Source organism: Rana temporaria, chromosome 3 (assembly GCF_905171775.1).
Source record: "Rana temporaria chromosome 3, aRanTem1.1, whole genome shotgun sequence".
Classification (NCBI taxonomy): Eukaryota; Metazoa; Chordata; class Amphibia; order Anura; family Ranidae; genus Rana; species Rana temporaria.
Window position 1 is genome coordinate 54,405,296 of NC_053491.1, and position 13,145 is coordinate 54,418,440.

At 42.4% G+C, this 13,145-nt stretch overlaps 1 protein-coding gene across 2 annotated transcripts in view; it reads left to right on the top strand.

Annotated features, from left to right (window-relative positions):
- Positions 1 to 13,145, top strand: part of PDE8A (phosphodiesterase 8A) — a 439,096-nt gene that overhangs the window by 337,140 nt on the left and 88,811 nt on the right. The gene's annotated exons all lie outside the window — the stretch shown is intronic.

A 13,145-nucleotide genomic window follows, 5' to 3' on the forward strand; every position in this document is an offset into this window, starting at 1 on the left:
GAATTACGCGGGGATACGCCGGGCCAATTACACTACGCCGCCGCAAACTACGGAGCAAGTGTTTGGGGAATACAGCACTTGCTCCTGTAAGTTGGGGTGGCGTAGTGTAAATAGCTTACGCGACGCCGCCGCAGGAACTACAAGAATCTGGCCCTTAGGAACTAGGTGCATGTCTAGAAGATAAACACGTGGTTTTCTGTACATGCAAGGTCTTTACATGGACAAACCATGGGGAAATGGGCAAGTACTGCATAAAACATCAGAGCATTGGTACTGGATATACTGTACATGTGATAAGAATGGCTGCTATTGGGCACAATACCCATTGACCAAAGTGTTGTATATTTACAAGTCTGCTGCTTTCAGTGTTTGAAGACCAAGCTGAACAAAATTCAGGTGTCATGTTTAGTTTATACTGTTTTCATTTGTTCCATCTGTTGTACAGGAGGAGGCAGAGCATGCTGAGACAGATGTGTTTGCATAGGCCTGAGTTTTATGTGTTACATTTCACAAGATCAGCCGCATCCATATTGTGTGCATGTTGAGTTCACTTGTGAAATCTGAAGATGACATGACAGTTGTAGAGCTCATTTTTCCTGGAATATGCAGAGAACATTTTCAAAAAAAGAATATTCTCAAGCTGTTTCAGTTTGGTCTATACTTTGATCTTTGTCCACCTTGGCAAAAAATAAAAAAAAGGCACTGAGTAATCCACAGTAATATAATATGATGTATATTTTCAGCATTTTAATTATACTTCAGTACTCGTATGACCATGCAGTTAGGTGTAAACATAAGTTGCTCTTTACTTAAAGAATGGTCAGATTTTGGAGCTCTCTGAAAAATTAGGGGTCAGCAGCCAGCACCAATACCAGCATGCCTTTAGTTTGGACTTCACTAACGGTCGCATAAGGCACCAGCGGTGGTCATTAACCACTTCATTACCAGGCACTTTCTGCCCAAGCCAATTTTCAGCTTTCAGCGTTGCCGCTGTTTAAATGACAATTGCTACACTGTACCCAAACTAAATTTTTATCATTTTGTTCCCACAAATGGAGCTTTCTTTTTCTTTCTTTGTTTCTGTTGTAAAATTGTTATAAAAATAGGTAACTTTCCTCCTTCACTGATGGGCACTGATGAGGTGGCACCAATGAGACGGCACTGGTGGGTGACACTGATATGCAGCACGGATGGGCATGCATAGGTGGCACTGATGAGTACTTATGGTGGCCTTCCCTGGTGGTCCATTGCAGCATCCTGGTGGTGCTGGGCGGGCATCCGAGGGGGGGGGCTGTGCTGATAAACACACAGAAATTTCCCTGTCAGGAGATCAGCCGATCGCCTCTCCTCTACTGGTGTCTGTCAGACGCAAGTGAGGAAAAGCCAATCAACCGCTCTTCCTGTTTACATCATGATCAGCCATGATTGGACATGGCTGATCACGTGGTAAAGAGCTCTTAACCAAGATCGGTGTAGCAGTTTATCAGACTGACACCGCACCACCAATCGGCAGAATGCGTGCCCCCGCGGGCGTGCGGCAGCGTTTATCCTGCTGGATATCATATGACACCCGGCCATCATTCTGCTATAGGCCATCTCAACTTTTTAAGATGGGAATGAGGGACACCTGTCAGCATAGGACACACCCCCTGCAACTCCCCCTTGAAGGAGAATTGTACAAAAAAAACAAGATTGGTTAAACCCACAAGTGCTTTTTTACCACTACTATTCCTTTATATTGGTTTTTGGAGTTTACAAATGCAGTAATTTAGAAATCTGATGAAAGGTTTAGTGCTGGAAAACGCTTTTTGATAGATAAAAAGTGCATTTTATATACAGCTATATGGATCAGACCAAAATGAGGGACAAATGAGGGGGAATGAGGGACATTGCTCCAAATCAGGGACAGTCCCTCAACATCTAGGACAGTTGGGAGCTTTCCTTTAAGATGAATTGCAAGCTAGTCACTAACGTTTCAGGCTTTGGATGTTCTGTTGGTCCTCTTTCACACGGATGGATGAAAAAGCGGACATACGGTCCACCCGTGTGAAAGAGCCCTTCGCTTACAATGCAACATGCTGAAGATTTACTACAGTGTATAACGTTGTTGTTTCTGAACGTGACTGTGTGCATGAAGTGGCACACGCCCAGCTGAGGGAGCTACATGTGAGTAATGAGTTTTTGACCCCATACACACTATTCGATTTTCTGCAGATTTACCAAAACCATGTAGTTCTCGAGCCTGCCTGACTGCATCCAAATTGAAACTCTTAGGCCGCTTACACACGATCAGTCTAAACCGATGAAAACGGACTGAAGGACCGTTTCATCGGTCCAAACCGACCGTGTGTGGGCCCCATCGGTCAGTTATCCTTCGGTCCAAAAATTTAGAACTTGCTTTAAAATTCAACCAATGGACGCCTAACCAATAGGTCAAAACCGATGGTGAGTACGCAAAAGCATCGGTTAAAAACCCGCGCATGCTCAGAATCAAGTCAACGCATGCTTGGAAGCATTGAACTTCATTTTTCTCTGCACGTCGTTGTGTTTTACGTCACCGCATTGGACTCGATCTGTTTTTTAACTGATGGTGTGTAGGCACATCAGACCATCAGTCAGCTTCATCGGTTAACCGATGGACCGTTCTCATCGGATAGACTGATCGTGTGTACAGGGCTCATTTTTTATGGTTTTGGTAAATCTGAAGACAACATTTTTGCATAAAATCAATAAGTGTGTATGGGGCTTAAGGTTCCGTTTCCACTAGTGCAACTTGTCATGCGACTTTGGACATATAAAGTCGCATGACAAGTCACAGCCCATTGATTTCAAAGGCAAACATTCCCATCTATGCGCCTTTTAAAGATCAACGGCTTTGAAAAGGTGCCTTCACTACTTTGATGCAACTTTTGATGCGACTTTGACCCAGAGAGTATAAAGTTTTATCAAAGCTGCACTAAAAGTCACACTCTGATTCGCACAGCTTTGGAGTCACACTAGTGGAAACGTACAGTGGGGATCGAAAGTTTGGGCACCCCAGGTAAAAAATTGTATTAATGTGCATAACGAAGCCAAGGAGAGATGGAAAAATCTCCAAAAGGCATCAAATTACAGATTAGACATTCTTATAATATGTCAAAAAAAGTTAGATTTTATTTCCGTCATTTACACTTTCAAAATTACAGAAAACAAAAAAATGGCGTCTGCAAAAGTTTGGGCACCCTGCAGAATTTTATAGCATGCACTGCCCCCTTTGCAAAGCTGAGACCTGCCAGTGTCATGGTTTGTTCTCAATCATCGTCTGGGAAGACCAGGTGATGTCAATCTCAAAGGTTTTAAATGCCCAGACTCATCTGACCTTGCCCCAACAATCAGCACCATGGGTTCTTCTAAGCAGTTGTCTAGAAAACTGAAACTGAAAATAGTTGACGCTCACAAAGCTGGAGAAGGCTATAAGAAGATAGCAAAGCGTTTTCAGATGTCAATATCCTCTGTTCGGAATGTAATTAAGAAATGGCAGTCAACAGTGGAAGTCAAAGCAAGATCTGGAAGACCAAGAAAAATATCAGACCGAACAGCTCGCAGGATTGTGAGAAAAGCAATTCAAAACCCACGTTTGACTGCACGATCCCTCCAGGAAGATCTGGCAGACACTGGAGTTGTGGTACACTATTCCACTATAAAGAGATACTTGTACATATATGGTCTTCATGGAAGAGTCATCAGAAGAAAACCTCTTCTACGTCCTCACCACAAAAATCAGCGTTTGAACTTTGCAAATGAACATATAGACAAGCCTGATGCATTTTGGAAACAAGTTCTGTGGACCGATGAGGTTAAAATAGATTTTTTTGGCCGGAATGAGCAAAGGTAAGTTTGGAGAAGAAAGGGCACAGAATTTAATGAAAAGAACCTCTGTCCAACTGTTAAGCATGGGGGTGGATCAATCATGCTTTGGGGTTATATTGCAGCCAGTGGCACAGCGAACATTTCACGAGTAGAAGGAAAAATGAATTCAATTAAATTTCAGCAAATTTTGGATGGTAACTTGATGCCATCTGTGAAAAAGCTGAAGTTAAAGAGAGGATGGCTTCTACAAATGGATAATGATCCTAAACACACCTCAACATCCATGGGGGATTACATCAAGAGGCGTAAACTGAAGGTTTTGCCATGGCCTTCACAATCTCCTGACCTCAACCTAATTCGAAAATCTATGGATAGACCTTAAAAGAGCAGTGCGTGACAGACAGCCCAGAAATTTTGCATCTGTCCATAAATGTCCATTATGGACGTGTAGTCTGTATGTCCGTAATGGACATTTATGGACAGATGCAAAAATTACGGATTTTATAAACTGTTTGTAAATTTACTGACGGTTGACAACCCTGATTGTAATTGCCTTCTGATTTCTCTTCTCTTCTCTTGTATTGAATTGTATTGTAACTGTACTGTGTGCCTTCATGCTGTGAGCATAACTGTTGGCACTATATAAATCCTGTATAATAATGATAATATTTAATAAACCAAAAGGGAACAAACAACAGTACATTGTCAGGTTTAGGGCCCTTTCACACGGGCGGACCAGTAATGATCCGCCTCTGTGTGTCCGCTTTGCTCAGCGGGGATCCTCCGTAAAATCCCCGCTGAGCCGTCGGCTGACAGGGCGATCCCAGCACACTGTGCAGGGACCGCCCTGTCTTTCCTCCGCTCTCCCCTATGGGGGGATCGGATGAACACGGACCGTATGTCCATGTTCACCCGATCCGCCAGACGGAAGAAAAATAGGATTTTCTTCCGTCCGGAAAATCGGATCTTTGCGGAGGCGGGTGATTACGGGTGTCAGCGGATGGTCATCCGCTGACACCCGCAATCACATAGGGACCAATGTATGTCCCGTTCTCATCTGCAACGGATGGATGAAAATGCGGACATACAGTCCGCACATGTGAAGGGGCCCGAAGGCTGCATTCACACGGACGTTGACACACATGCTGCTTTATTGAGGCATTTGGTTTTGCACCTGCATCCACCCTGAGCTTATGTGTAAGCAGACTATGAAAGTGAATGAAAATGCAAAATTTGATGTGCGTGCCGAAGCAGGTTCACAACCCCAAATGCTGTCTTTTTGACATGCAGCTGTGCTCGTGCAACCACTGTGTTCACTTCCATAGACTGCCTGCACACAGCTAACACTTTCTCACTTTGCTCAGCACTCTGGTCCTTTAAGTAGGATTTATTAGTGACAAGGTGAAGAAGGATGCATCTGTGTCCCAGTCTCACTGAGGTTTTGTATTGCCAAACAGTTGCTGTTCTAATTACAGGTTGAATAACTTGTAATTGCTGGGTTCTGGTCCTTTGTCAACCTTAATTACTGTGTACTAAATAAACCTAAGGGTATTAGTCCACACCTAGGAATTTTACAGATATATAATACAGTGAGAGTCAGGAGCACTGATATGTACAATTCAGGAGAATGGTGAGATTGCATAGGGGGCTTTTTGTAATATTTTGCTAATAGTGAGCTTACACTTTAAACGTAGCTAAAAAAAAATGCAATGTCTGGTATACAGGAATGTGTTTGTGATTGTCTTATTAGCCCACTGATTGACCCGCATTGGCTGAAAAAAATGATTTACAAACTATAGAGTGGTACAGCGAGGAGAGAAAAGTATTTGATCCCCTGCTGAGTTTGTACATTTTCCACTGACAAAGAAATAATCAGTCTACAATTTTAATGGCAAGTTTATTTTAACAGTGAGAGACAGAATAACATATATCCAGAAAAAACGCATTTTAGAAAATTATAAATTGATTTGCATTTTAATAAGTTAAATACCGGTAAGTACCGTATTTATTGCCGTATAACATGCACTTTTTCCCCCCTTAAAATCAGGGGGAAATCATGGGTGCGTGTTATACACTGATCCTTGCTTTCTCTGAGGGAAGAGGAGCGAGCGCTGCTGAATTACATAAAGCCGCAATCTCCTGTGTACCCGCGGCCACACCTCCTGGCCCTGCATTGGGCCACTGTTCTGTCTATCATATGAGCTGGGCCAGGAGGCGTGGCTTTGAGTGACGGAGCTCCTTCTCTTTTCCCTGGGAAACAGCAGGGATAATCCAACACTGGCAAGGCTGCAATAATGGGAAAGGTGAGGCTGCAGATGGGCACTGAACAGGCTGCATTCTTGGGCAATTTGATGGCTGCAGATGGGCACTGAGCAGGGTGCATTGATGAGCTGTGACCCTAATTTTGCTTCAAAATTCTTTATTTAAAATGTAAGTTTTTTTCCTTTAAACTTCCCTCCTAAAATTAGGGTGCGTGTTATACGCCGATAAATACGATATTTGATCCCCTATCAATCGTCAAGAATTTTAATACAAGTAACGAGCTGAGATTAGGAGCACTCTCTTAAAGGCAGTACTCATAATCTCGGCTTGTTACCAGTATAAAAGACACCTGTCCACAGAAGCAATCAATCGGATTCCAATCTCTCCCCCATGGCCAGGATAAAAGAGCTGTCCAAAGATGTCAGGGAGAAGATTGTAGACCTACACAAGGCTGGAATGGGCTACAAGACCATCGCCAAGAAAACTTGGTGAGAGGGTGACAACAGTTGGTGGGATTTTTTGCAAATGGAAGAAGCACAAAATAGTAGTTAATCTCCCTCGGTCTGGGGCTCCATGCAAGATCTCGCCTCGTGGAGTTTCAATGGTCATGGGAAAGGTGAGGAATCGACACCAGAAGTACACGGGAGAATCTTGTCAATGATCTCAAGCCAGCTGGGAGCATTGTCACCAAGAAAACAATTGGTAACACACTACGCAAGGAAGGACGGAAATCCTGCAGCGACCGCAAGGTCCCACTGCACGAGAAAGTACATGCATAGGCCCGTCTGAAGTTTGCTAATGAACATCTGACTGATTCAGAGGAGAACTGGGTGAAATTTTTGTGGTCGGATGAGACCAAAATCATGCTCATTGGCATCAACTCAACTTGCCTTGTTTGAAGGAGGAGGAATGCTGCCTATGACCCCAAGAACACCATCCCCACAGTCAAACATGGAGGTTGGAAACATTATGCTTTGGGGGCGTTTTTCTGCTAAGGGAACAGGACAACTTCACCCATCAAAGGGGCGATGTACCGTCAAATCTTGGGTGAGAACCTCCTTCCCTCAGCCAGGTCATTGAATTTGGGTCGTGGATGGGTATTCCAGCATGACAACGACCCAAAACACATGGCCAAGGCAACAAGAGTATCTCAAGAAGAAACTCATTAAGGTTCTGGCGTGGCCTAGCCAGTCTCCAGACTTTAATCCCATAAAAAATATGTTAAGGGAGCTGAAGGTTTGGGTTACCAAACTTCAGCCTAAAAAACCTTATTGACTTGGGAAAAATCTGCAAAAGGAGTGGGGACAAAATCCCTCCTGAAAAGTGAGCAAACCAGGTGGCCAACTACAAGAATTGTCTGACCTCTGTGATTGCCAACAAGGGTTTTGCCACCAAGTACTAAGTCATGTTTTGTGAAGGGGTCAAATGCTTATTTCACTCATTAAAATGTAAATGCATTTTTAGCTTTTTTGAAATGCGTTTTTTTGGATATTTTTGTTGTTCTGTCTCTCACTGTCAAAATAAACCTATCAATATAGACTGATCATTTGTTTGTCAGTGGGCAAATGTACAAAATCAGCAGGGGATCAAATACCTTTTTTCCCTAACTGTACATGTTTAGCCCAATTTACTAACCAGCCCATAATGTTTCCCTGCACAGCTCTGTCAGACTATTTAGTGCATACCTCCCAACTGTCCCTGATTTCGAGGGACTGTCCCTGATTTGGAACAATGTCCCTCATTCTCCTCATTTGTCCCTCATTTTGGTCTGATCTATACAGATGTATATAAAATTCACTTTTTATCTATTAAAAAGTGTTTCCCAGTGCTAAACCTTTCATCTGATTTCTAAATTGCTGCATTTGTAAATTCCAAAAGCCAATATAAAGAAATAGTAGTGGTAAAAAAAGCACTTGTGGGTTTAACCAATCTTATTTTATGTACAATTCTCCTTTAAGAGGGCGTGGCAAGGGGTGTGTCCTATGCCTGCATACTTTTGCTGATAGGTGTCCCTCATTCCTATCCCAGAAAGTTGGGAGGTATGTTTAGTGTCTTATTTATGTAGCACAACATTCAACTTTTATTAGCATGTCCGTGTGATTCATTCCTTCGACACCAATAAACCTGTAGGTTTTATACAACAGCTCAATAGATTGTTTTAAAGAGCCGCATGCTTTCCTTACTGCACAATATGTAGTGGGAACACAAGTGATTGGTGATCCAGGGAATATCCGATTGCCTGTTGGATCAGGAAGGATTTTGTTTCTCTTGCGAGAGCAAATTGGATCATACTTTATTGGGTTTTTTTTTTTTTTTTTTGCCTTCCTCTGGATCAAAAGTCGGTTTAGGATCGTGTGTATGGAGGTTTTCCATTTGTTTTTTTTCCGATTGGTTGAACTAGATGGACTTTTGTTTATTTTCAACCTGACTAACTATGTAACCTGTCCCATGGCCCCGCCCATGCATTGTTAACCTGCCCAAACCATTAAATATTGGCTATGCTACAGGCACCTGGCCTAGTGTAGGACTTCATCACGGGAGCCTCTGTAGCTAATGGCTGAAAACAAAAAGTGGAATCAAATGTTATAATGGTTTGACTGCAAGGTATTTTATGTCACACTAAAGGCCACTGTACAGAGGACATGAAAGGCTTCCTTTATAGATGTATCAAGGATCTACTTAACAAATTTGCTGTACTTTTATTTGCACTGTATTTGTAAAATGAAGGGGTGTGCTGATAGGATTGTAGTAAAGTCTGTACATGCATCACTGGTTAATGAATGAACAAGATTTTTGGGGGTGGCAGATGGGTACTGGGATGAGACCAGGCAGGACATACATGTTCATGTAGGGGTTCAGGAAGAATTTAGGGTGCCTGAACATCAATGGTGCTGTACCAGGGATTATACAAAGGTGAATAGTGTAGCGCCATCTACCAAAGCAATGTTATTATATTAACTTGTGACACTACATGCTGTGCAAGCAATATCAATGTGTGTCTCAAAATAAACACGGATAAATACATAAACTGAAATATAATGTCAATATCCATGAAATGGACATGATATACATCCTTATTACAGTCTATATAATCAATATTCGTGGTGTATCCCTTCACCATTAATTGTAAATATCCATAGAAATGGGTGACTTCTTTCCTTTGTTCCTGTATCACCTCTAGGGCCGCCATCAGGGGGGGTACAGGCATTACACCTGTAAGGGGCCCGATGGTCCCCAGGGGCCAGGCTGGCCCCTCTCCTGTTTGTTTTTTTTGCATTACACCTGTAAGGGGCCCAATGGTCCCCAGGGCCCCTTACAGGCCCGGCCGGCCCCTCTCCCGTGTTTTTTTGCATTACACCAGTAAGGTGCCTGATGGTCCCCAGGCCGCCCCCCCGCTTATTATTATCCTATTATCTCGCATCAGGAGAGAAGAGATTTACACTTGTTTTTCTCTAAAGCTGTGTAAGGGTCCCCAAAATTCTTGATGGCTGCCCTGGTCACCTCTGTGCCCTCTAGCCTCTCACCTGGTGTATGCTTGACATACAGCATATGATGATATCTCTTAAACGTGTAGTAATGTAATCAGGTCACCTCTGGGGGTCCTCTGTATGTTTCCCAATACTCTGCTCTTTGGGGGTGGTAGTTTTATTCTGCAGTATTCCTATGGAATCTTATCCTAAGTCCTCTCCTATGTCCTCCAGGTATGCATGTATAAATGAGAATACTCTTGTAGTGTATTAACGTTCAAACAGGTTTATTAAAACAAGTAGCCAAAAACTCACATTCAAAACTGGGTAACGAAATTCCACAAGTGCCAAACTCATATCCTTTAACAGCGTCACTTCCAATATACCTCCGCTCGCGCTCTATGCGTTACGTCATGCACTTCTTCTGGGGTTCCCTGAAGAAGTCACGTGGGCATGACTTAACGCATAGAGCGCGAGCAGAAGTATACTGGAAGTGACACCGTTACCCGGTTTCCGACCGTCTCATGCAGATATACTGCGGCAGAATGGCTCCCCTGGGCGAAATCCCGTACTGGTACGTCTTTCTCTTTTTCAGCCACCAGTGGGCGCGCTCGCTCCACTGAACCACGGGGGAACCCGATGCGCGTTGCCAGTGGGCACGATTGCTGCTGGCCACGAGTGCCAGCACAGGAGATTTGTGTGCGTAAACGCACAAATCCCTGTGCTGTCAGGGAGGAGGTAACATATCGTTTGTTCCTACTAAATAGGAAAAATTATATGTCTCCTCTCCTAGTCACTCCCATCCCCACACAGAATGCACTATGGGAACAGACAGTTAACTCCTTGATCGCCCCCTAGTGTTAACCTCTTCCCTGCCAGTGACATTTAAACAGTAATCGGTGCATTTTTATAGCACTGATCGCTGTACAATTGTCAATAGTCCCAAAAAAATGTCAAAAGTGTCCGATCTGTCAGTCGCAGTACTGCTAAAAATGTATTATAGCAAAAAGTATATTGTTTTCTTTTTCAAAATTGTCGCTCTTTTTTTTTTTTTTTTTATAGCATAAAAAATAAAAACCGCAAAGGTGAGCAAATACCACCAAAAGAAAGCTCTATTTGTGAGAAAAAAAGGACGCAAATTTAGTTTGGGTACAGCGTTGTATGACCGCGCAATTGGCAGTTAAAGCGACGCAGTGTCAAATTGTAAAAAGTGCTCTGGTCAGGAAGGGGGGTAAAACCTTCCCGGGGCTGCGGTGGTTAAAAGATGCACCACGAATATTGATTATAGACTAATAAGGACACATATCATTGAAGGAATTTTACATAAAGTAAAACCTTGGATTGCGAGCATAATTCGTTTCAGAAACATGCTTGTAATCCAAAGCACTTGTATATCAAAGCAAATTTCCCCATAAGAAATAATAGAAACTCAAATGATTTGTTCCATAACCATTTATTCATAGGCCCTTCAGTTTATAGTCTATATAAAAAGATTCTAGCAATGTAATAGGTTGTGTAACCATAAAATGTCCATTTACAAATGGAAGCCTCCACAAGGGGATTAGAAGCAAAACTCCAGCAGGAGCTACAAAGTATAAAAGAGAAGAGAGGCGCCTTTAAGTGTGGCAATATGTTGCTAAATGTTGTACTTTTTATTAAATGTAACAATATTGCTACACTTAGAGGTGTGTCTCTTTTTTATACTCAGTTGTGACATGACGCTACTTGTATATCAAGAAATCACTTGTATATCATATACAAGTTAAAATGTATTTAAAAATTTAGCTTGTCTTGCAAAATGCTCTCAAACCAAGTTACTCTCAAACCAAGGTTTTACTGTATGTCCATTTCACGGATATTGACATCATATTTCAGTTTGTGTATTTGTGGGTTTTTTTTAGTTACAAGTTGATATTGTTTGTACTATTGCACAGGATTTATTGTCTCAAGTTGATATAATAACATTGCTTTGGTAGATAGAGCTACATTATTCACCTTTTATATATTCACCTATTAGCTATAAAAGTGTGTACAACTGACAGCCATTATTATTATAATTTTATTTGTACACTTTGACTTAAAGGTAGCGTGAGAGTCACACATTACACATCAATTTGTACCGGGGATTAATACATTTTACAGTTCAGGTATTACCAGCAACAGAATAAGAAGAGGTGCAGGGTTGCCCTGGGGGTGATTTTGATTATTACACAAGATTCCAAACACACGCTGCGGCGCCTCATGTGTGCTAAGACCAATAGGTAGATTCAGAGAGAATGGTGCAAAGTTGCGGCGGCGTAGCTTAGCGTGTTTAGACTTGATTCTCAAAGTACTTGCCTGCTAAGTTACGGCGGCGTAGCCTAAAGCGGGCGGGCGTAAGGGCGCCTAATTCAAATGTGTCTGAGGGGGCGTGTTTAATGGTAATGAGGCTTGACCCGACGTGATTGACGTTTGTTTTTTCAACTGCGCATGCGTCAGGCGCCTACATTTCCCAGTGTGCATTGCGGCTAAGTACGCCGCACGGGCCTATTGATTTCGACGTGGACGTAAACTACGTAAATCCCTATTCACGGACGACTTACGCAAACGACGTAAAAATTACTTTAACATTACTATTCCATCTATTAGATGGAATAACTTTAGGCCTAATAATGCCTTACGGAAACGGCGTAAATGTACTGCGGCGGCCGGGCGTACATTCGTGAATTGGCGTATCTACTAATTTACATATTCTACACCGACCGCAATGGAAGCGCCACCTAGCAGCCAGCCTCAATATTGCAACCTAAGATAGGACGGCGCAAGCCGTCGTATCTTAGATATGTTTAAGCGTATCTCTGTTTGAGAATACACTTAAACATAAGTCGGCGTAGATTCTGAGTTAGGTCGGCTTATCTACTGATAAGCCGGCCTAACTCTTTCTGAATCTACCTACAAGTGTTCTGAGCATATATGGTGCATGTGATAGTAAAGCAAGCACAGAGGGTTACCATCCCATTCATCCCAGGGTTCAGGTGGAAAGCTGAGCCCATCTTAACTGCACCTTCATTTTTACTGTCTCTCCACACTCTCCCTCTACCTCATGTACATATACCTCTGACAGGCAAAGTGAAAAGCTATATATAAAATGTTAAACTGAAGCTTAAATGGGTTGTAAAGATTGGTTTTTATTTTCTCAATAGGTTCCTCTAAGCTAGTGCATTGTTGGTTCACTTACCTTTTCCTTCGATTTCCCTTCTAAATGTTTTTTTTTTCTTTGTCTGAATTTCTAATTTTCTGTTCCTCCTCAGTAAGCTTGCCCCCCATCATCCGAGCCTTCCTGGCTGTGGGTTAGTCAGCATGCTCGGCCCCTCCCTTGGGACTACATGTGAACACAGCGTCTCCCCGCAGGGATGTATTTTGGTGTCCTTTTTTTCCCACAAATAGAGCTTTCTTTTGGTGGTATTTGATCACCTCTGCGGTTTTTATTTTTTTCGCTATAAACAAAAATAGAGCGACAATTTTGAAAAAAAATCTATATTTTTTACTTTTTTCTATAATAAATATCCCCTAAAAACCATATATAAA